The 23,653-nt window shown below is 39.4% G+C and overlaps 1 long non-coding RNA gene and 2 other non-coding genes across 3 annotated transcripts; 2 read left to right on the top strand and 1 right to left on the bottom strand.

Annotated features, from left to right (window-relative positions):
- The first annotated feature begins 6,892 nt into the window (after positions 1 to 6,892).
- trnal-uag (transfer RNA leucine (anticodon UAG)) lies at positions 6,893 to 6,974 on the top strand. The gene has a single exon. It is a non-coding gene; the product is annotated as a tRNA-Leu (tRNA).
- Positions 6,975 to 9,506: 2,532 nt separating this feature from the next.
- On the bottom strand, positions 9,507 to 9,577 carry trnag-gcc (transfer RNA glycine (anticodon GCC)). The gene has a single exon. It is a non-coding gene; the product is annotated as a tRNA-Gly (tRNA).
- Positions 9,578 to 13,964: 4,387 nt separating this feature from the next.
- Positions 13,965 to 21,741, top strand: LOC128634252 (uncharacterized). The gene is made up of 3 exons (XR_008397584.1): positions 13,965 to 14,309; positions 19,592 to 19,874; positions 19,983 to 21,741. It is a non-coding gene; the product is annotated as an uncharacterized LOC128634252 (long non-coding RNA).
- The last annotated feature ends 1,912 nt before the right edge of the window (positions 21,742 to 23,653 follow it).

The raw sequence follows: 23,653 nt of genomic DNA, 5'->3' as shown, positions 1-23,653 counted from the left end.
CATCACCACGCGGAGGGGAGAATACAGTTTTGTGCGTGAGCACAAACTCATCAGCCAAAACGGCAGCATCAGCGAGTGAAGAGACTTTTTGCTCATTCAAATAAACCACAAGTTTGTCAGAAATACAGGTCTTAAATTCTTCCAGCAGGATCAATTCTTTTAACTGATCTAAAGTAACGACCTTATCTGCGGCGCACCGCTTATCAAAGAACGCAGACTTTACACGCGCGAACTCAACATATGTTTGGATGGCGGTTTTGGCATGCTTTCGAAATTTCTGCTGGTAAGCTTCAGGGACAAGTTCATATGCCCGTAACACATCTGATTTAACTGTCTCATACTCCAAGCTTTGTTCCACCGTTAGAGCAGAACATACTTCTTGAGCTTTTCCCACAAACTTGCACTGTAGCAATAAAGACCAAATATTTCTAGGCCACTGCAGAGTGGCAGCAGTGCGCTCAAACACAGGGAAATAGGTGTCCACCTCACTTCCCCTAAACACAGGAACTAAAGCAATGTGTTTACCAACATCAAAACCAGCAGGACTCTCAGACGAGGTGCCACGAGGCGCAAGCTCTAGCACAGGCGATGACTGATGAACAGGCAGAGGAAGCGCAGGTGCAGGAGACGCAGGTGAACCGGGAGCTGGCCTATTTCACAACGACTCTAACTCCAGCGCCTTCAGCTTTATCTCCTTATTAGTTTCCAGCTCCAGTGTGGGGAACTGTAGCTGAGCTTGATACTGCAGACGACAAGGTCAAGTTTCTTCAGTTGCAGTGCGAGCATGGGTTCCTCTAATGGAGAGTCTACTACCGCGGGATCTATGCGCGTCGGTTCCTCGGGCTTGGCCCCAGCCTCCGCTGCAGCCAAATCCTCGGAACCACTGACCGGTGATGCAACACCCGCCTCGGTAGGCTCAAGCATGACTCGCTGTTTTACAAGCTCCTCATACAGCAGCTTTTTGATGTCTCGCTTGGTGGCGCTCCGTGCAACCGATACGCTGTAAAAGTCCGCAAGGAGCAACAGATCATCCTTACAGCGTCGCTCAAACTGCTCTAACGTGGGACAAAAGGTAAACTGATCCAGGTTAAATTTTGTAGCCATGTCTTATAACCTGTGTACGTACGTACGTACACACACACACACACACACACACCCTCCCTCCCTCCCTCCCCCCACCACAAGGATAAATCCGCCAGACAAACACGCCGAAAGAGAAACGGGACGAAAGGAGGGAAAGCACAGGATGAGCCCCCAATTCTGTTATGGTCTAGGTCAGGCCGCAACATACAATAAAAAAAAAAAGGAAAGGGTTGGCGAGACCAAGAGTGTGTTTGCTTTGTTTTATTCACCTTTTATATATCTATAGTGGTTATCACTTCAGAATCCGACCAGGCCAAAATAATAAACAAAAATACCCTCTAACTGTGCAGAAAGAAAACTAACGAAACAAGAAAAAGAAACTTACAAGAAACTGAAAACTTTACAATGTACATCTCCTCCATTTGAATTTTTGTTGTTGTTATAATGGTAATTGACTTTTTACTTACAAGGAAAGAAAACAAAATAAAATGCACCGTCTTCCCTCACTCACCAGCTAACCCAGAACCAGGAGAAAAGCAGAATCAACATAAATCGCGCTGACTTCCTACTACCTACTCTTAACCATGCACTATTTACACAGGTGCCTATTAGTGTGTTAATTAACAAAATAATATGTACATATAAACACAAGAGTATCACTCGAATCGTAACCGGGCAGAGCATAAACAAAGTCGAATCAGGCATAAGGTCATACACAAGCGAGATAGTCATACACGAAAAGCACTTCTCACTATACACAAAGCAATGGCAATGATCTGTCCTGGGATGGAGACTGACGAGGCTTAAGTACACTTCCGGAAACGTGCAGCCAACCAATCCTTGCGCACAAGGCCGGAGAAGGCGTGGACAAGATGTGATCATCCACTAGCAAGCCGGAACGTGAGGCATGCATGTGCCGCGCCTACAGAAGGGGGAGGAGACAAAAGAAACCCATCCCACCACCGGCACAGACACACAAATGGCACATAGAGCAAATATAAATACATTGGAGAACGTAACACCTATATAAATGAGTCGTAGCAGCTAGAAACAGAAAGCCAATGCTAGTTTTCATGCTAGGATTAAGTGTTTTATGTGCTGTTATTTAACCTGGTGATGTCCTAATGAAATGCTTTATTTTTCACTGACTTGATAAACATTCTCAAGACTTAGGAAGTTACTATTTTGAATGTTTGGTTAGATGTAGGCTTTGATTAGAGATAGATATGAGTTATAAACTGTATTAAAACCTGTTACGCTCCTACTTTTTAACGAAGTAGAACTGAAAATTTAGCAATGTACATCTCCATTTGACTTTTTGTTGTTGTAGTTGTTGTTATAAATGTAATTGACTTTTTCTTTCTTTTTCTTTTTTTTTAAGTACCACTTTGGTCTTTTATACTGCATAGCAAAAACAAAACAGTCAACCAACAAATAAAGAAATAAATGATTAACATCTGGTAGAGAAAGGAGATGGGCTCAAGCCACCATTCCCTGAGTGTCACTTCACGGCGAACTCGCAACTACAGTTCCCAGAGTGCAGCGCGAACTACAAACATGGCCGACGAGGACTACACTTCCCAGACACGCACACATTTTCCGGAATTCTGATTGCGGACACCTGCACTCACTCACTAACACAGCATTTAAGAGGAAGTTCGCGCAGTACTAGCTCATGAAGTAAACGCTCAGAATTCTCATCTCTGGCGCTCACCAAGCCTTTGTACTCGTTTCTCGACCATGATTACCTGCCTTGCCCAGTGTTGACTGTTCGCCCGAAAACCTTACCTTCTTCTCCTCGCCTTCCTGTTTCAGCACCACCTGTGCTTGCTTCCTGACAAGGTACCGTAACATAACACTGAGCCAGATTACTACTATAGTTTCACAATCACTTCTAGATGTAGACAAATTTTCCACCATTCACTCAATATGGAAGCTGTCTTGGAATTATCTCTAGGGCTGGGCTTGCATCATTGAGGGGGAGGTTTGTATAATAAATAAAAAAATTAAAAAGTAGTTATACTATTTATGGTACGGATTATGGAAACACTTTTCAATCAAACTCTTCTGAACAGTTGTACAGGCAAAAGACCTGTAATGAATATAACATCATTTACTGCAATAACTAATTAGAAATGACATGGTTTTTTTAATGTTTTCGTTTTGTTTGCCCCGGTGCATTATGGGAGTTCCATTCCATCATATACGTGTCTGTTATAAATCCGTGTATCATTAGTTCTTCATGATTTCTTAATATTTGCATTATGGAAACTGCATCCTATTCTTTCACCTTACTTAAAGCCATCAATGATGCATTTATAAAGGGAAGCACAACACAACTACAGGACAATTAGGACAAGGAAAGTGAGAGAAATAGAATGATCATTTATGTATTCTTTTAAAAAAAATACAACTGTGTTCAAGATCACAACAAAAAGACAGTAGAGGAAACATAAAGGAACAAAAATATTTCACATTTCCTGTTTAAATTCAACAGCAAAATCACATGAACTGAAGACATTGTGACTTTTTGAAACCGGTCGTTACATTTTTGAGTCAAACGGAGCAGGTAGTGATGAAGAAGCTGCCTCGAAAGATCATTTCTGTTCCTTGAAGAGTAAAAAAAAAAACCATTAAATCCTAAATGTATGCAAAATAATTATGTACATTTTATGTCTAATTACAGTGAACCTGACAGAGAGTGAAGCTCACAGAGGCGAAGCGTTCACGCTACAGCAAATTTCACCGGTTGACGCTAAACTCGCTCACTTAGGAGGTGCGTTTCTCTGTCCCGGGATATTCCTAGCACTGTGTGTGAAAGCTCCTGAGATGTCTAGCATGGAGACGTGTGTGTATGTTGATGTGTGCACAGTACCAATGGTCAGGATGTACTCTTGTGTCAGAGTTTCTCGTTCTCCTGAAAAACACACACAGGTGCGCACACACACACAGTGGAATTGTAAAGCAAAACATTGGAATATATATCTTAATCACATCTCATAGTCCTTTTATCAAGTCTGAATCAGTTTGACTGATTCATTTAGAGTTGATTCAGAGTCAAATCACTTTCTAGTGAGAATCAAATACTCATCTCAGTCTAGTTCGTTTGGAAGTGTGCGACTCTCACTAGAAAATTACTTGACTCCGAATCGTCTCGAAACGAATCAAACAATCAAACCGATTCAGACTGGACAAATGGACTAATAGAAGAGAAAGAGCAACAGGAAAGAGGACAGCCTTCCTGCTGAAAGCAAACCGGATCAGAACCTTACATTAGATTGTTTTCTATATTTTTATTTTAAATCAGTTGTGTTGTTTTTCTTCTTTCTGCACTGGATTGAGGAAACAGCAATAATAAATAAATGTATCTGTCCAGCTTCCTCCTCTTCGTCCCCCAGAATGACGTGTGGGTGACAGACTGACAGATTTAAATAAAAGATGTCTGGGCAAACTGTGACCTCCTCGAGTTAAAAGTGAGCATCCAAGGAAATTTACTGTGTTAACTGCACTACATTCTGCAGTCACACAGCACCAGAAAAAATATGTCCATCTACTGTACATGTTAACACACAAAACAAGCTTTTGAGTATTAGTTACCCTGTCTTACTGTACAAGGCACCTGCAAATAATAAAGCAAGTTCAGGTGGCTGAGGGGTTAAGGCGATAGACTGCTAATCTGTTGTGCTCTGCACGCGTGGGTTCGAATCCCATCCTCATCGCAAACTTGACATTTTGCCTCCTCTTTCCAGCAATGTCTGGCTTTGTTGCAGTCTGTTTCACGCCTACAAACAGGAAGCTTTGTACAGGTCCCTGAGCTAGCACTAGAGAGGGTGGAGAAATGTGAAAAGCTAGCACTGTGGTTATGTGTTTTGCAACCGTGAACTGTATTTCTATGCTTTTTGGCCACAGCTGCTGTAAGACTCTTGCGTCTCTGGAAGTCCGTCAACGCAGAACGCATTCCGCAGTCCAGACGACAGGGGCAGAGAACCTGCACCGAAACCTCTTTATTGCTCCACACACCGGGATGTAATTTCATACGCGTGAGCTATGTCAGCAAGAGGTTAAGGTGATGAACTGCCAATCTGCTGTGCACAGCCCATGTGGGTTTGGATCCTATTTTTCTTGTAAAGACCTTGCTTAAGCGCATTCTGTAAAGGAAGCGTGCATGGTGCAGACACTGTTGGCGTCTGCATGAGCAGTTAGTCTGAAGGGGAAATTAGGGTCAGGTGTTTTCAATCAACGGGATGACAATCAGGTGTGAGTGAGCACCCTGTCTTATTTGAAGAACAGGGATCTATCAAAGTCTGATCTTCACAACACATGTTTGTGGAAGTGTATCATGGTATGAAAAAAGGAAGTTTGTCTCAGAAAAAGAGTTGTTGATGCTCATCAGGCTGGAAAAGTTAAAAAAATACCTCTAAAGTGTTTGGACTCCACCAATCCACAGTCAGACAGATTGTGTTCAAATGAAGGAAATTCACGAGCATGGTTACCCTCCCCAGGCGTGGTCAACCAACAATGATCACTCCAAGAGCAAGACATGTAATTGTCCACGAGGTCACAACGGATCCCAGGGTAACTTCTAATCAACTAAAGGCCTCTCTGGCATTGGCAAATGTTAATGTTCATGAGTCCACCATAATGAGTACACTGAACAACAATGGTGTGCATGGCAGGATGGCAAGGAGAAAGCCACTGCTTTCCATAAAGAACATTGCTTCCTGCATGCAGTTTGCTAAAGATCACATGAACAAGACACAAGGCTACTCGAAAAAATGTTTTGTGGACAGGTGAGACCAAACTAGAACTTTTTGGTTTAAATGAGAAGGTTTATGTTTGGGGGAAGGAAAACACTGCATTCCAGCATAAGACCCGTATCCCATTTCTGAAAAATGGTGGTGGTAGCATTGCAGTTTGGGCCTGTTTCGCTGCATCTGGGCCAGGACGGCTTGCCATCATTGATGGAACAATGAATTCTGAATAATACCAGCAAATTCTAAAAGAAAATGTCAGGACATCAGTCCATAAACTGAATCTCAAGAGAAAGTGGGCCGCACAGCAAGACAACAACCCTACGCACACAAGTCGTTCTACCAAAGAATGGTTAAAGAAGAATAAAGTCAGTGTTTTGGAATGGCCAAGTCAAGGTCCTGACGTCAATCCAATAGAAATGCTGTGGAAGGACCTGAAGCAAGCAGCTCATGTGAAGAAACCCACCCACATCCTAGACATGAAACTGTACTGTAACGAGGGATGGGCTAAAATTCCTCCAAGCTGACGTGCAGGACTGATCAACAGTTACCGGAAACGTTTGTTTGCAGTTGTTGCTGCACACCGAGGTCACACCAGATACTGAAAGCAAAGGTTCACATACGTTTGCCACTCACAGGTATGCAATATTGGATCATTTTCATCGATAAATAAATGACCATGTGTAATATTTTTGTCTGGTTTCTTTAATTAGGTTCTCTTTATCTACTCTTAATACTTGTGTGAAAATCTTATGATGTTTTAGGTCCTGGTAATGAAGATGTGTAGAAAGTTCTAAAGGGTTCACAAACTTTCAAGCACCACCATAAGTGGGATGTAAGGTCATAGCAGAAGAGCTCTTCCGCAAACACTACCGATGTGACCGCGGACCATGGGGTCTTAAGCCTAGACGAATCACGTCCAAAAGACCACGCCTTAGCTCTGTCTTCAGCTGGAAATGGTTAGATGTCTCCGCCAGAGCCGGTTAAGCGAAAGGCACTTGAGTCTCACAACAGTCCATTTGTCACGCCCATGCCAGATTTCTTGTTTGCCGGCTTGGGGTAGTGTGGCTGAGTGGTCCAAGGTGCTGGATTTAGGTTCCGGTCTCTTCGGGGGTGTGGGTTCAAATCCCACTGCTGCCAGGGAAGTTAGCTGAAAGTAGTTCTGCTTAACTTTCCCAGAACAGAAAGTAGTTATCCTTAACTTCTCCAATTAATTCTCAGTAGTAGTCCTTATCACTACGGATGCAATATATTTTTAATAATATATCTTTGCCACATGTTGATTCCATGGCGCCGTTCCGAAGCTTGGTGTTGTTTTTTCTTTTTTTTTTGAAGATCTATATTTTGAATTGCCTCCACTACCTCATAAACCAGTTAATACTTTATTGGCTTTATTTTTTCGGCTTTCATCTCTTTTTGTTTATTTCTTTTTCCCCCAGACAGCGATTAACATTCATCATTTTACCTGAGAAAAAAAGCGCTCTTAGGCGGTAGGTAAAGTGAACTGTACACTTACATTTACATTTATTCATTCAGCAGACGCTTTTAACCAAAGCGACTTATAAATAACAAAATTGCTTATTTACTCAAAAGAAACATCGGTATATTATGAATATCATTTGAATGGTTTAAACTATATATGTAGTGTCAATTCAGGAATATCATTATACGTTTGTATGCCGAGTGACATTTCTATTGTCTACTGTTTGTTCAGTAGTCAAACACACTTAAAATAAAGTCTTTTGGTAACAAGTGAGCAGATCACACAGTTATGTTAGATTAAGTTAGAATATATTAGAGTAGATGTGTATCGTTTCAATAGTTGTATAATTAAATTTTGGGCCATTGATCTTTTGCTCTAATATGAAACCTGTCAAGTTATTTTAAAAGAATCAGTTACCATAATTTTACTTTACAAAACATAATGCATAACTAAGTAAATTATTCTTATATATTTATTTATGCTAATTGTTCATATCTATGGGTACTATTCAGGCCATCAGCATGAAGAAAAAAAAATCCCTGGGAGAATCAATGTGTCCTTCAGGAGAGGCCATCAGGTGATTTACTTCGGGGCTCATCTGAAGAGGCAAGAAGCATTAAAGACAATCCTTCTTTGCAAGAGAAGTCAACACCTCAAAGAGAAGATGTGGTCAGGAACAATACAGCCCCCCGCTCCGTTCAATCCACCTGCTAGTGGTGTTCCTGAAGACGCACCTCTGACACAGGCAGCAGTTGAGAAGACACCAAAAAAACAAATTAGATCCTGTTTAGCTTGTGGTCAGCCACATTCTTGTTACATGGGTGATGGCTCCTCTGTACATTTCTTTTAGCAGGCTGGTGATGTTAAATACTTCTACTGCTCCAGGAAAGTCTTTGAGGCATACTCTGCAGAGGGCCTTCTGGTCATCTGTGCAGGTTCTGCCACCAGCCACTAAAACAAGGACCCAATAGCCCTCATATCCACACTGGTTTCCCTGGAGTGGCAGGCAAATACATTTACTGTCCTTCTAAAGTGCTCTTCCTGTATCAAGTACAGGGAATGAATGCAGAGACGGCATGGGCAGAGTTTCAGCAGTCCTCATTCTATGAGGCTGAGAGGCAGAGGTGGATTGTTGAAAAGAGAAAATAACTTTGTTGTGAAACACAGTATTTAAGGTCTGTGCATGGCATGTCTGATTGCAAGCCAAGCACAAGGTTGGATTTTGGTAAACAGTTACAAATCCTGTGTAATACTGTTGTCCATGAATCTCATTCTACGTCTTCTGTGTTCTCTCTCTCTCTCTCTCTCTCTCTCTCTCTCTCTCTCTCTCTCCCCCCCCCATTGTGGAATTGTGTATAGACAACATTGTATTTAAAAAAACAAAACAAAATTGTCCTGTGCATTTGTAAATATGTTTTATCTAGCTTGTATTTGTAAATGTTTTAAAATCTTAGTGCTTATTTGGAATACATTTTCAATAACTTACTATAACACACCCTGCATATATTATTTAGATAGTTATTTTAATTTTGACAACTGTTGATTTCACATTCTTCTTTAACAGTTAATTTTACACACTGAAAGAGTATCGGAATAGTAAATGTTGACAATGCCGCTTTTAAAAAATTACATAGATACAATATGTAACAGATAATATAATATAAATATTTGAACGGATGTTTTTATGTTAGGTTCGTCCGTCCCTCCTCCTGGATTTTCCTCGCTTTCTATTGGCTAGTCAGCGCTCTACACCTATGTGTGACTGGCCCCCGTGTGGCAGGTGAGAATTCTACCACTGAACCACCAATGCTTATCTTAAAAATCCATGGACTTCGCAGAGTGTGATTTAAAGCTGAGTATTGTGCTGCTTCAGCAATTTGGTTTAAAATTCTAAAGGAGAATCTCTTCCATATTTGATAAGGCTTGTGAAGTGCTTTGGGTGAAGCAACACAAGCAACACAAACGTCTCCAAAACTCAGTTGTGCATTGGCCTGGAATCTAACCCAGACTTCACAGAGGGCGCTTTCCAGGTAAGTATTGTGCTGACGCAGCAATTTGGTTTCAAAATTGACAAGGAGCATCCTAAGGCTCTTGTATATTTCAGCAGCATGGAGTTGGTATAGTTTGGGCAGAAATGATAAGGCTTGTAATGTTCTTTTGGTGAAGGCTTAACTTTCAAAATTCACGTCTGCATTGGCCGGGAATTGAACCCGGGCCTCCCGCGTGGCAGGCGAGAATTCTACCACTGAACCACCAATGCTTAGTTTAAATAACTAAAGACTTCTACGTTAAACGCGTTCCTGATGGAAAGGTCACACACAAACGTATCTTTAAGACTTCACTCTTTCACACGCCTATAACGAGCGATAAATGCATTCGAAGCATGTTATAAAGCCTCCGTAATGCATTACGCATAGTATTTAAATAAATATTATTATAATAACATGCACTACACTACATTATGCATTATGAAGTCTTAACGTATTGTTAACACGTCTTTACTGTGAGCGGGATGATGACCAGACGCAGGCAGGCTCCCGGGTACTCATATCCGTAGACGTACTGATACAGAGCCATTCTGGCCACGCACTTATCCAGATCCACGTCCCAGTATTAGCACAGCTGCCTCTGCCAATCAAAGTTACTGCTCGAGTCCACCTACGTGAACACATACACAAAGACATGTGATATATACACAATCTCATTGTATACGAATTGGGCATTCTCGCTGACGATATAGCGTGGATAGTTTATAATGAGTGCGTTCATACTGTATAAACCTGGGAACTGATCTGCATATGCACTGCTGTCAGAGCTGCAGTTATTTTTAAAAGATTTATTAACAGCTTCTGACCAATCAGATCTGACCACACCCATGATTCCCTTCGCTCTGAAGAGAAGGTGTGTAGCTGTCTGTACCCTTTCATTGATGAGCTCGGTGACGATGTCTCTGGCATAGACATCCACAGTAATGAGAGCTGTGATGATGCTCTGATGTATTTTGGGTAAGTTACCCTGAACCAGAGTGGCCAACACATTCAGCCTCTGTATAAACACACACACACACACACAGAGTAATACCCGTACATTACCACATATTACACCATTCACCATTATGTCATGTAATCAGAGAAGGAAATCTGAACTACAGTTCCCAGCAGCCACTGCATCACAGTCACATGACCACCTGCACCTGGATCACATTCCTGGTAAGCACTTGTGTATTTAGCCAGTTTTCACTGCACTCTTTGTCTCACGTTTGTCTTTCTTTACCTTTGTCCCTGGTGCTGTGTTTTTCTCTTTGGTTTATGTTTAGTCTTTGCCACAGTGATTTGCCCCAATGTCAGTGTCTTTTGTATTTTGTTAAGTTCTTTATTAAACTTGAAAAATCTGCACTTGCATCCGTCTCAACCTTCATATCGTGACACAAAAATATAAATATAATATAATATTATATATAAAATGTGTGTGGGGGTATATATTAATAGAGAGAAAGGCATTTCTTCTCAGGGGGGAGGGGAGTAATCAATAGGAAGAAGGATCTGAGAGGGAACATGGACAAAATTAATGGAACTTTTTCCTGGTTCGGCCCTAAATTTGGGCCAGATTAAATTTCATCTGTACAAGTTGGACAATAGGGATGGGGAACATAGATCCAGTACCCTTAAACGCAATTAGAACTTCTATTCCAACCATTAAAACCATTTTTTATCTTGAAATCTAGGGGCTTACCCAAACAATAAACTCTAATCACCTAATTTTTAACCAATAAAAACTCCCTTTTCCAATGTTGAAACTTAGGGGCCAACCCTAACCCTGAACTTAACCATCAGAAACAAATAATATGTTCTCTAAACTGATCCTCCAACCCCCAATAGTTAACCTCACCTAAAACGTCTTACATTTAGACAGATTTTTTTATTAAAGTCTTTAATTTATTTATTCATTTTCATATGGTTCATTTACGTGATTCATTTACGTATGATTCATTTTCATGAGATTCATATTCAAGTGATACATTTTCATGTGATTCATTTACATGTGATTCATTTTCATGAGATTCATGAAAATTATTTTTTTTTAAAGTGGCAGAATTCATTTTTAACACAATATATAGATTAAAAAATATATATAATTTCTTTTCCATTTTTTTTTTATACAACTGATATTTTCTCATAGAATGTTAAATACATATAGAGAAATATATACAGAATGAAGGACAAGGTTTTGTGCCTGTGCCACCTCCCACACCAAGTGGGAGGTGTTGGGTTGGGTTGGGTTGAGTGTTGGGTTGAGTGTTGGGTTGAGTCATCCCCTAACCTAACCCTGCCTGAGCCTTTTTATTAAAGGTGTTTAATTTAGTTTGATGTGGTTTAGTTTGTTAGAATGTGAATTTATCCGTTATATGTAGGCTAGCTAACTGCGTAGTTAACTAACGTTAGTCAGCTGACAAGAAAAATATCAGACTTTTTCCTCATCCCCTGCCTGTCCAAACCCTGCCTCCTCTACATCAGATGCCCACGATGTTGAGACCAACTCGACCAGTGAAAGTTCCCAAGTGACATTTGAGTCATCCCAGCCCGTTTCAATCGGTGTGCAATCTTTTATAGATGATGACAGCCAAGCGCAGCGAGTTGAGTCTTCTCCCGTCCCTGCGGCTCTCATCCCGACAAGACAGTTTAAATCAGCTTGGCTACATGAGTTCGCCTGGTTACGTTATGACAAAGGGAAAATGTACTGCACCTTTTGTGCTAAAGCAGGACAAGATATTGCTGGTAAAACAGAGTTCATTACCAGTTCGAGTCATTTTAAAAAAGAAACCGTAAAGAAGCATGGAGACAGTACAAAACATGAGAACGCCAGGGATTGTGTCATTGTTAGGTCTGCCCCTTGTGCCACCCCAATCGTGAAAGCAGTGCAACGTGCTAGTGATAAAGTCACTGAAAAAGAGATGAGGGAATTGAAAATAAAATTCAATGCAGCCTACATGACTCTGAGCCTGAATAAGCAGGAATTGAATAAAAAAGTGAAAAAAAGAAACAAATGACTGCACATTTAAGTATTTACGGTAATATGATTCAAGATGGGGGCAGCACTGCCACTGTTGGGCCCTTGAGCAAGCCCCTTAACCCTCTCTACTCCAGGGGCGCTGTATCATGGCTGACCCTGTGCTCTGACCCCAACTTCCTAACAACCTGGGATATGCAAAGAAAAGAATTTCACTGTGCTGTAATGTATATGTGATCAATAAAGACTCATTATTATTATTATATGACGTACTGAACATTGCACATATTGCACACTGTGTCTACTACTTTTATCTACTATCCACAGTCCAAAGGCTGTGGAGCTAGAAGGCTACGTGTGCGAATGACAAAAGATTTTAAAAATAAAATAAAAAATTTATCAATACATGAAATTAGATTACACAATGTAGTTGAGGTTTACATGAATAAGCAGAAATGTAATCATGCTTATCTTTCCTATAGCACAAATGAAAAGCCCTCTCTAGATGAGCAGATTTGTCAAATGAAATGTTTTCCTTCTTATCCACTGCTACAGTAAACTAAAGAGTAGATATTCAAATTACACTGCTAAATATGACTAGCGTTAGCTACGTGTAGTAGTGCAAAATAGTCCATCAAATGTATTAGCAGGTGTAGCCTATACACGAGTCCACTATTGGTCATATCACTATTGAGAACATGCCCCAAATTCATTGCTTTAGTAGAACTTAATTGTAAGTGAAATGATAAATTGTAATGTCCTTAGTATTTGTGCAGTCTACAGGTCCTCTAACACTCTGTTAAATGAATAAATGTAAATGTACTATGAGAGAGATAAAAGTAGTAGACACAGAGTGTTTAAAAGCGACTACCTTTATGTTTTCCAAACAGCCACAACATAGTGTTGTGATGCAGGAGAACCAGACCGCAGCGCAGGAGCTACAGGAGGAGAACCCCTCACAGACATGGAGGAGGATGTGGTCGAACAGCCAGGATAATTTTACACCATAGAACAGTTAACCTGGTTCTTGGAGCAGATTTTAGGACAAGATGATGTCGTACTAACAAACTACTTTCCGGATAGAAAAAAATTCATAAAATCTGTGGAGCACACAACAACAGGTGAGAATCTGGGCGTGCTGTCACCAACGAGACGCTTCAGATTGGGGATATGGGCATCAGAGGCAGGGTTTAAGGAGGTGAATGAAGCAGGATCAGGTAACAGTTTAAACAGTTAAACTGTTTTCTAGACTTAACAAAAGGAAATCGTAACGTCTTGCTAACTAACTACTTCTCGGGCAGGGAAAAAAAATAATTCAATCTGCACAACAAGCAATAAAAACTGAAAACCTGGGCGTGCTGTCACCACGGAGACGGTTCAGACTGAGAAAATGGACATCAGCCGCAAGAAAAGCTATAATATGAATAGCACTGTGGACATTTGCACACTATATGACTACAATGGACTTGTAGTAGAACTGAAAGGGTTGGGGTTTTCTGGGTTGAGGGTGGGGGTGGGGGGTCTGAGGGGGTTCTTCTCTCTTCTTCTTTTTAAAAAAATGAAAATAATTATTTTAAAAATGTAGATATGTAAATATACCAAAACTGAATACATTAAAGGTGTCTTAAAGTAAAAAAAAGTCTCTCTCGCTCTGTCTCTCTCTCTTGCTATCTCTCTCTCTCTCACTCTCTCTGTCTCTCTCTCTCAGGATTGTGGGTAGTGGGAGGAGTCGAGAGTTTTGCGGCACACTTTTGAGAGTTTGTTACTTTTAATCAATTTCTTAGTTCTTTTTTAAGATTCATGTAAAAAAAAAAAAAAGATTAATCTTAGACATAAAACTTCTTTGAGCGCCGACTTCGGTCGGAAAACTTTGACAAATGGGGTGAAGGGGAGATTTCTCACGCTTGACTCTGAGACATGGATTTAAACGTACACCTGATGACTCCGTATCTGTGGAAGATGTGCTGGTTGCAGTCAGTGAACAGGTCGGTGGTCAAATATCCAGTCAGCTTGTAGGATGAATAAAGCTGTTGTTGTTTTTCTCGCCGAGGTTCAGATGGTAGATGACCTGGTTAAATGCGGACTCGCGATTAATGACACGACCTGATTCCACTCGGTCTGAAAAATCCGGATATCAAGCACGTTATGTCGTTTCGGCGATTTACGAACATGATTCTGAATCAACAACAGGATCCGCTCAGTCTGGCTGTAAAGCTGACTAATGAAGGCAAACATTACACAATCTTTATTAGTTCGGATCATATGCTGTGTTTTTTGTGCGGAGAACTAGGACATGTCAGACCGTCTAATCTTCAAACAACCGAGCGACATGCCAGACAAAATAACCATAATAATAATAATAATAATAATAATAATAATAATAATAAACTTCATTTTATAAAGCGCCTTTAAAGCAGCTTCTCAAAGCGCTGTACATAAAATCACAGTCCACAGAAAAATAAAACAAATAAAGGTTAATAAGAATAAAAATAACAACATTAATACTAATAAAAATAATTATTAAACAATTGAAAAAGACATCAGCAGTCGAATGCAAGTTTAAAAAAGTGTGTCTTGAGAAGAGCTTTAAAAATGCCAAAAGTCTGGGCTTCCCTGAGTTCAGGAGGAAGAGAGATCCAAAGTGAAGGAGCATAGACAGAACCATCTCGTTCCATATGTTAAAACAGCACCTAAAGGGAATCCTGATGCAGGAGATGTAGAAAATCATGATTACAACGAGGAGCGGGTAAGTCAGGCAAGTAGTGGAGAAACATTGACTCAGACAGTAAATGAACATGATAAACCATCATAAAAAGAACAGACAGAAATAGAAACTAATAAAGGAGATGGTGAAAGTGAAGCAGCTGTAGATATTTGTACTCAGATGTCCACCATGAGTTCAGAGTATGCTCACTCTGAAAATGACTCAGATGTTGATCTAGAGAGCATAGAGAGTTGTTCTGATATGGATGATGCTGAAGGAACAGAGTCTCTCAGTGCTAGACTGTACACATTAAAGCAAATTAATGACTTTCTAGATGAGACTAAAGGAGCTCGGAAACCACAAATTTAGACTTTTTTCCCTGATTTAAAGCGCTTTTTGGTGTCGTGTAAAATGGCGATGAATAAAGCAACTGACGAAGAGCTTAGCATTCAGAAGCTTTATCACTTCAGGAAAATAATAACAAAGGTAAAAGTCATGATTAACCATAAAGCGAAGAAGGTTTGAATATGTTGTAATGAAGAGAGGAGATAATGAGACCTGTGTTGCGATGTCATTCGTCATTTATTCAATAGTCAGCATCATGGCATCCTTAAACTTATTATCTTTGAACATTAATGGATGTCGTGGTGCTGAAAAATTATTCGCTTTGTTCGATTTTTTTAGTTGGAAAAAAGCAAGTGTAGTTTTTCTGCAAGAAACACACACACATATATGGACAATCAGGTGCAATGGCTCAGTGAGCCATGATTCAAACGTGAGTGCCGGAGTAGAAGTTCTTATTTCATCGGATTTACAAATTCAAGACAGTAGAGCTGAAGAAATTATACCTGGCAGAATGCAAATTATAGAATTTACACTTTGAGTTACCGCAATCTCTTATTAATATTTATGCTCCGAATGATGGGGCAGAAAGAGCTTCTTTTTTAAAAAAAGTAAAAGACGTTATTTCAAAAGTTTCGCAGAATAGAATAATAATTTTAGCTGGTGATTTTAATTGTACATTTGATTACACTATGGATCGGAATCATGTTGAACCTCATCCAAATTCGTCTGAGACTCTCAAAACCGTTGTTCAGTTTCATAGTCTTGTAGATGTATGGAGAGAAGCTTTCCCTGGCAGTAAACAATATACATGGGTGAAAATGAATTCTAATACAGTTTCCGGTGCACGACTCGATAGATTTTATGTTCAGATGAACGACAGAGGAAGATTTTCCAATAGTGATATTTCGCCAACACCATTTTCGGATCACCACTATATTGCAGTAACTATGACCATAACGCAGAGTAACACATATTATAAGATTTGGCTTTTAATAATAGATTATTGCAAGATAAAGTTTTCGTACAATTAGTTGCTCAGTTTTGGGGAGAGTGGAGAGAGAGAAAATCACAGTATAATACTTTAAGCCAGTGGTGGGATATTGGAAATGTACAGATCCGGCTCTTGTGCCAACAATACACAAGGAGTCACCTGACTGAACTAGGAAAAGGTTAAGTTTTTGGAACAGCAGATTCTGAAGCTAAGCAGCTCCATTAGTGATGGTGAAGAGATGGAAACTGCAAAAATGCTTGACGAGTACAACATGATTTTGAAAAATTTGTATGAAGAGATAAGTCGTAGTACATCCATACTGGGAAGATATCTTCAGTTAAACAGCATGGATTCTTCAACAACTTTCTTTTTTTCATTGGAAAAGAACATCAGAGAAAAAATAATATAAATCATCTTAAATTGTTAAATGGGAAAGAAATAACGGAAAAGAATTTTTTTTTTTTGCAAACTCTATCTTTTTATGAAGAATTATATACTGCACAACCATGTGACCTTGGAGCAATTAATCTGCTTTCAGATGGACTGCCGCATCTTGGACATGAAGATAAAGCAGAGCTGGAGAAACCTTTGTCCTTTCAGGAGTTAACGGAAGCTGTCCAGCAGCAATCTTCGGGAAAATCACCAGGATTGGATGGCTTGACTTCTGAAATGTATAAAGCCTTCTGGTCCCTCATTGGTCAGGATTTGTATGAGGTGTTTCTCGAAAGCTTTGAGTCAAATATCCTACCCATCAGTTGTAGAAGAGCTGTAGTGACTCTTTTACCCAAGAAAGGAGATCTTGGTTTATTGAAGAACTGGCGACTGGTCTCTCTTTTAGGAACTGATTATAAAATATTGTCTAAAACTCTGACAAATCATCTTAAAAAATCTATAGCGTCCATCATCCATGAAGATCAGTCCTACTGTGTACCCTAGCGATCTATATTTCACAATCTTTTTTTGTGCGGGACATGGTGTACTTAACGGAACTGCATACATTAGATCTTGGTCTTGTGTGTTTGGACCAAGAAAAAGCCTTTGATAAATTTGACCATGAATACCTGTTCAAAATACTTGAAAGATTTGGCTTTGGGAATCAGTTTATTTCATGGATAAGGCTTCTTTATAAAGATGTCTATAGTATGCTGAAAATAAATGGAATTTTGACCAGACCTTCTTCTGTAGGTAGAGGTGTGACACAAGGGTGTAGTTTTTCTGGTCTCTTGTACACGATTTCCATTGAGTCAATGTTGAGGATGCTGAGAGAGAAGCTGCAAGGATTTACAGTTCCAACATCTCACCTTTCAAACACAGCAGTGGTGAAACTCACCGCGTATAAAGATGACATCCCAGTGATCATTAGATCTGAAGACGATGTTAAACATCTTACCTCATGCCTCAACATCTTTTAGAGTGCTTCTTCCGCACGGATCAATTGGGGGAAAAACTGACACTTTATTGTTAGGCCATTGGTCACACCAAAATCCACCTCAGCTTCCACATCAGCACCCTTGGAATAAAGAGGGGGTTAAGATACTGGGGCTGTTCTTTGGGACTGAACAGAACATGAACAAGAATTGGGAAGGACTTGTAGAAAAAGTGACAGGCAAGCTCCAGAGATGGAAGTGGATTCAAGCCCAGCTTTCCTACAGAGGCAGGGTGCTGGTGGTGAATAATCTAGCCACCTCAATGCTGTGGCATCGTCTAACCGTGTTGGACCCTCAGAAAGAGCTTTTGTCACAACTTCAAAAAGCCTTTGTAGACTTCTTTTGGGGTGGTCATCATTGGCTTCCCCCCTGGGGTACTGTGTCTCCCTACAATTGATAGCGGTCAGGGATTAATTCATTTTGCCTCTAAGGTGAAATCCATGAGGTTGCAGACTGCCCAAAAACTGCTTTACTCATCGGACTCTCTACCATGGATTAGCTTTGGCCTTGCCATTCTACGTGGAAAAAACAAGATGGATTTTGATAAACAAATGTTTCTGATTTCGGGAAATGTGGTAAAAGACATGTTTAAGATAAGGTTTTATGAATCGGTTCTTGAAGCTTGGGGTTACTTTAAGTCGGAGCGGAAAGAACATTTTGGTTTTGATGAACCACTTCTGCACAGTCCTTGGTTTTCTAAAAAAATGCATTATATCCAACACTGAAATTTCTAACTTTGTTTTAGCTGGGATAACTAAAGTTGGAAACCTGTTTGACTTGTCGAATAGAGAATGTTTTTCAGTACAGAATCTAACTAGAAAAATTACTGGTAGATCATAGAGAATAGTCGGGAACATATTAAAGGATTTGAAAACATCTTTTCCTGCATGTTTGTGGGATAATATATAACCAAGTTTATGTCCGGTGGTAACACAAAGGTCTTTTTTTCCAGAAGTGTACATAACTCCACAGGTAGCTCAAATTAACAATGGAGACAATGTAAACATGTTGTTATCCTTTAAAGGCTTGCAAAGTCTTCCGTTTTCCATGGTGAACAAACAAAATGCATATATTTCCTGTGTAAAGTCCGACTTTGTCAGACATCTAAGGGGGAGGAGGCATACAAAATGGAGGACTCATTTCTTGAAGTCGGGAGATAATGAACCTTAATGGCGGTTATTGTATAAGAACCCTCTACCAAAAAAAGTCTGGTGACATACAGTGGCAGATTTTACATTGTGCATTACCAACAAAAGTGTTTTTGTTTAAATGTAAATATGCACCGTCTCCACTGTGTACTTTGTGTGATGAACTCGATACTGTGTTTCATGTCTTTTGTGAATGTTGTAAACTATCTCCGCTCTTTAATCTATTGTATACAATGTTTCGTAGTTTGGGGATCATTTTCTTGAAAACAGGGTTTATTTATGGGGGTAGATATTCTCGCCACAGGCAGGAAATCTGTACCTATTCGAATTTTTTGGTCGGTCAAGCAAAATTAGCCGTTTGGAAGGCTGACAAAATGGGATCAGAAGGGAAAGAAGTAAACATGGTTAAATTATTTAAGGCCTTGGTTGAGTCTAGGATTAGATTAAAGTATGAATTTTACCAAATGAATGGTGATCTTCCGATGTTTGAGAAGAAATGGTGTGTAAACAAAGGGGTGACTTATAAGAGGCGAGAATCTCTTTTTCAATTGGTAATGGTCGTTAAAACAATGTGTTCTGTATGTTAAGGTTTTTTAATTGTAGAATAAATTATATTTTAAAAGTCAAAGTCTCTCTCTCTCTCCCCCTGCAGATGTGTTGTTATCTCTAGCATCCCTGCTGGTGCCTCTGCAAATTACACCTGCAACATGAGGGGTCGTCATGTGAACATCATCATTCCCAATGTTATCCAGGCTCTCACGCTCTGTGAAGTGGAAGTCTATGGGGTTCCAGGCTACACTTTTATATCCAGTTCACAATTTCATATACATTTGAAGTCAAATTAAGTTTTACAACAGCTGCTAAATATCAACATTGCTAATTTTTTTTAGTGCCTGTTACTAAGAGGGCATTTCTGAGATTGAAGTTTAACATCAGTGAGTATCTTATGAACCCTGCTGTGAGGGACAAAATTATTCAAAAGGTTTGTGTTCATGACATGTATGGTAGATTCATAAATAAATAATACTAATTTTTCATCATAGACGATATCTACCAATGCCCAGCCTTCAGTGCGTCAGATCTGTTGGACTACAGAACCAGAGGTGGAAAATGAAACTTAAAAAACGGTAGGAAATATCAGTACTACTACTGCAATAATAATAATAATAATAATAATAATAATAATAATAATACAACTACTTCTACTGCTAATAATAATAGTAATATAGCGATAAGAGGCAATCTGTCCAAACACTCCCTGCATATAGCACTCCCAGTGGCCAGTTCTTGTCAAGATTCATAGAACAATAAAGAGACCATATGTGAACATACTTATGCATATCACATTTTGTGATGATGGCTCAATGCTAGTTGTGTAACCTACCTGCTGAAAGCTGACTGGCAGAAGGCAGACATTTTTGAAGTAATTCAGTTACAGATTAGCAGAAAGTGCACAGCAAATTCTGCTCAATTGGCATTTTGGTTCCTGAGAAACAGCTATTTGAACTTAACGCTGACCCTTATAAACATGAACAGCACGCCCCAGGTAGCCAATTTGAGCGAGATTGCATTGGATACTAGGAGGTCCATCCCTGAACTTTCTATTCAAGTTTTGTGGCAATAACCTAATGGGAAACTTTTCAATTATCTGATATCTGATTGGCCAATGACAGGCATGTTTTTTTTCAGTAATTAAGTCATCATGAGAATCTATTATAGATTAGCACATACGGTATATCTACCATATCAAATTTCAGCTTGATCAGACATACAGTTCCTCATAAACAGCTATCTGATCTTAGCTCTGCTCCATTTGTATGACCAAATTTGGCACATAGCAAAAAATGCTAAACTAACTTTTGTCAACTAGTGCTAGGATGTTTGGCCTAGCTTCAGAAATTTGGTGACAGTCCTCATTAATTAATTTTTGGTGTGATGCTCAATAATTATCAAAAACATGTTGACATTTGTAAACAGCAACATCTCACTTTCCTGGGTAATGGGAGGAAGTACTACAACCCCAATTCCAAAAAAGTTGGGACGTTGTGAAAAATGTAAATAAAAACAGAATGCAATGATTTGCAATCTCATAAACCCATATGTTATTCACGGTAGAACATAAAAAACAAATCAAATGTGTAAACTGAGGAAATGTAGCATTTAAAGGAAAAAAATAGGTAACTTTGAATTTATGGGCGCAACACGTCTCAAAATAATTTGGACGGGGCAACAGAAGGTTGGAACAGTAAGTGTTACTAAAAAGAAACAGCTGGAGGAACATTGCGCTACTAATTATGTTAACTGGCAACAGGTCAGTAACATGATTGGGTATAAAAAGTGTATCTTAGAGAGGCAGACTCTTTCAGAAGTAAAGATGGGCCTCTGTACACCAATCTGCGAAAAACTACAACTACAATTTGTGGAACAATTTCAGAATAATGCTCCTCAATGTAAAATTGTGAAGGCTATGACTATCTCATCATCTACAGCACATCATATCATGAAAAAATTCAGAATCTGGAGAAATCTGTGGCCCGAGTCTCTTTCCATAAATCTTAAATAAACACCTCCTTATAGATAGCTTCACCATATCAACGACTAAAAGTTTTTATTAAAGTAGTATAGCACAAATCTGTTTATTATTAGACTTTGATTATGTGGAATGTTTGCCAGAGAAGTCTCTGTGAATGATTTGCTATCATAGAAAGGATAACTTATTACAATGAGCACATTAATATAAACCTGAGATATGAATTGCAACCTTCAGACCTTCTGACCTATCAGATTCCAGAGTGCAACAGCAGTGTGATATAATTTGTATTTAATACACTAAAATGTCTATTAATAGTTCCATGAAATTTGCAGAAAATCGGTTTACTGTTACTTATTTATTAATTCATTGATTTATTTATTTTACCTGAGTGATATTACAGTCAAGAATTTTGTCATTCTGACTTACAGGTGGCAGAAATATATCTGAAACAAGAAGAAGAAGAAGCGGAAGAAGAAGAAGTGTTCAAAGAACAAAAAGAAAGAAAAAACATCAAATGTGTGAGGTTTGGGTTTAGCACTTGAAAATACTAGCTAACTGATGTTATAGGTTTATTAATTAGAAGTACTAGAAGTTTTTTAGTTTGTTTGTTTGGGAAATGTATCCATGAAAAATTATTACCACAGGGTTTGTACAAGGTGCTTGAATTTGGCATTTGGAAATTTAAGTACTGGAAAACCTTGAAAATAGCCAATTTTTTTTTTTTTATGTTAAAAAAAGTGGTTAAAAAGTGCTTGAATGATAAAACATCAATAAATAAAAAATAACAATCACTTTAAAGGGTTTATTTTCAAAAGAACACGAATACAATCCTTTCACTCAAAATATGACTCCCCGCTGCAGCCCCTCCTCCTCCTCCCGTTCACTCATTCATTTTAACAGGGACAGCTTTGGTCCACTTCTCAGACCCCTTTAGCAACTTTTTTTTTTTTTTTTTTTTTTTAAAGCATCTAGCGACATATCTAGCGACTTTTTGGACAAACCTTAGCTACTTTCCATAGAAGATAATGGCCAGTACTGCGCGGCGAGTGCGAGGTCCTGCTTTCAGAAACAGAAAAAATGTCCAGAATGTCTCTGAAACACTTCAGCCTATGATTAGCCATGGATTCCTGGGAGGACACTGTAGCAGTCTCTGAGGATTTCTTCTCATCACTCCACTGTAAAAACAAACAAACAAAACAAACAAACAAACAAAAAAAAAAACAAACCACTAAATGCTAGCTTCATCTTCTTTTAATTTGATTGTCAGTGCTCAACTCAAACCAACAGCAGAATTATTAATAATATCAGGAATGATTGTGTCTAAAATCAACCACTGATTATATCCCACTTGTTTGTTTCTAGATTGTATGATTTATTTAGCCAAATCTAAACTCACTTCTCCATTTGTGTAACTGGATACTCAGGATAATAAAGTTCACTCTCGTTTCCATCCACCCCCATTTTCTACATCTCCTATCATACAGGAACCTTGAGCGTATCCCAGAGATCATAGGGCACAGGACAGGGTACACCCTGGACAGGGTACCAGGCCATCGCAAGGCACACTCACATATACATTCACACACCCATTCATACACTACAGACACTTTGGACATGCCAATCAGCCTACCATGCATGTCTTTGGACAGGGGGAGCAGCACAGGGAGAACACGCAAACTACACACACACAGGGTTGTGGTGGGAATCAAACCCCCAACCCTGGAGGTGGGAGGCAAACGTGCTTAGCACTAAGCCACCGTGCGCCCCACTCTGGTCTTTTTAATAAAAATGTGACACACAGAATAGCACAATGTGCTATCAAATTAATAGTTGGTGACTGTTTTCTTTATAGTGTATATGCACTGTAAATGACTTCTTATTTAAAAACATAAATGTAACTGACATGCTGCTTTATTAAATCATAGCAACTTGAGCACCTGCCTAGCCCTACTCTGAATATGAGGAACTTTCCTACACAACTATTGACATAACTAATGGTCTGCACTTTTTTTAACCTGAGCAGTGTTTCCCATTCACCCATTCTCACACCAATGGTAGCAGAGCTGCCATGCAAGGTGCTAACTTGACATCAGGAGCAACTTGGGGTTCAGTGTCTTGCCCAAGGACACTTCGAGTCATGTGGGCCAGGAATCGAACCTCCAACCCTACGATTAGACAACC

This window comes from Ictalurus punctatus, chromosome 12 (genome assembly GCF_001660625.3).
Source record: "Ictalurus punctatus breed USDA103 chromosome 12, Coco_2.0, whole genome shotgun sequence".
In the NCBI taxonomy this organism is placed as follows: domain Eukaryota; kingdom Metazoa; phylum Chordata; class Actinopteri; order Siluriformes; family Ictaluridae; genus Ictalurus; species Ictalurus punctatus.
Note: the sequence above shows the minus strand (reverse complement) of the source record. Positions and strands in the feature narration are given on the sequence as shown.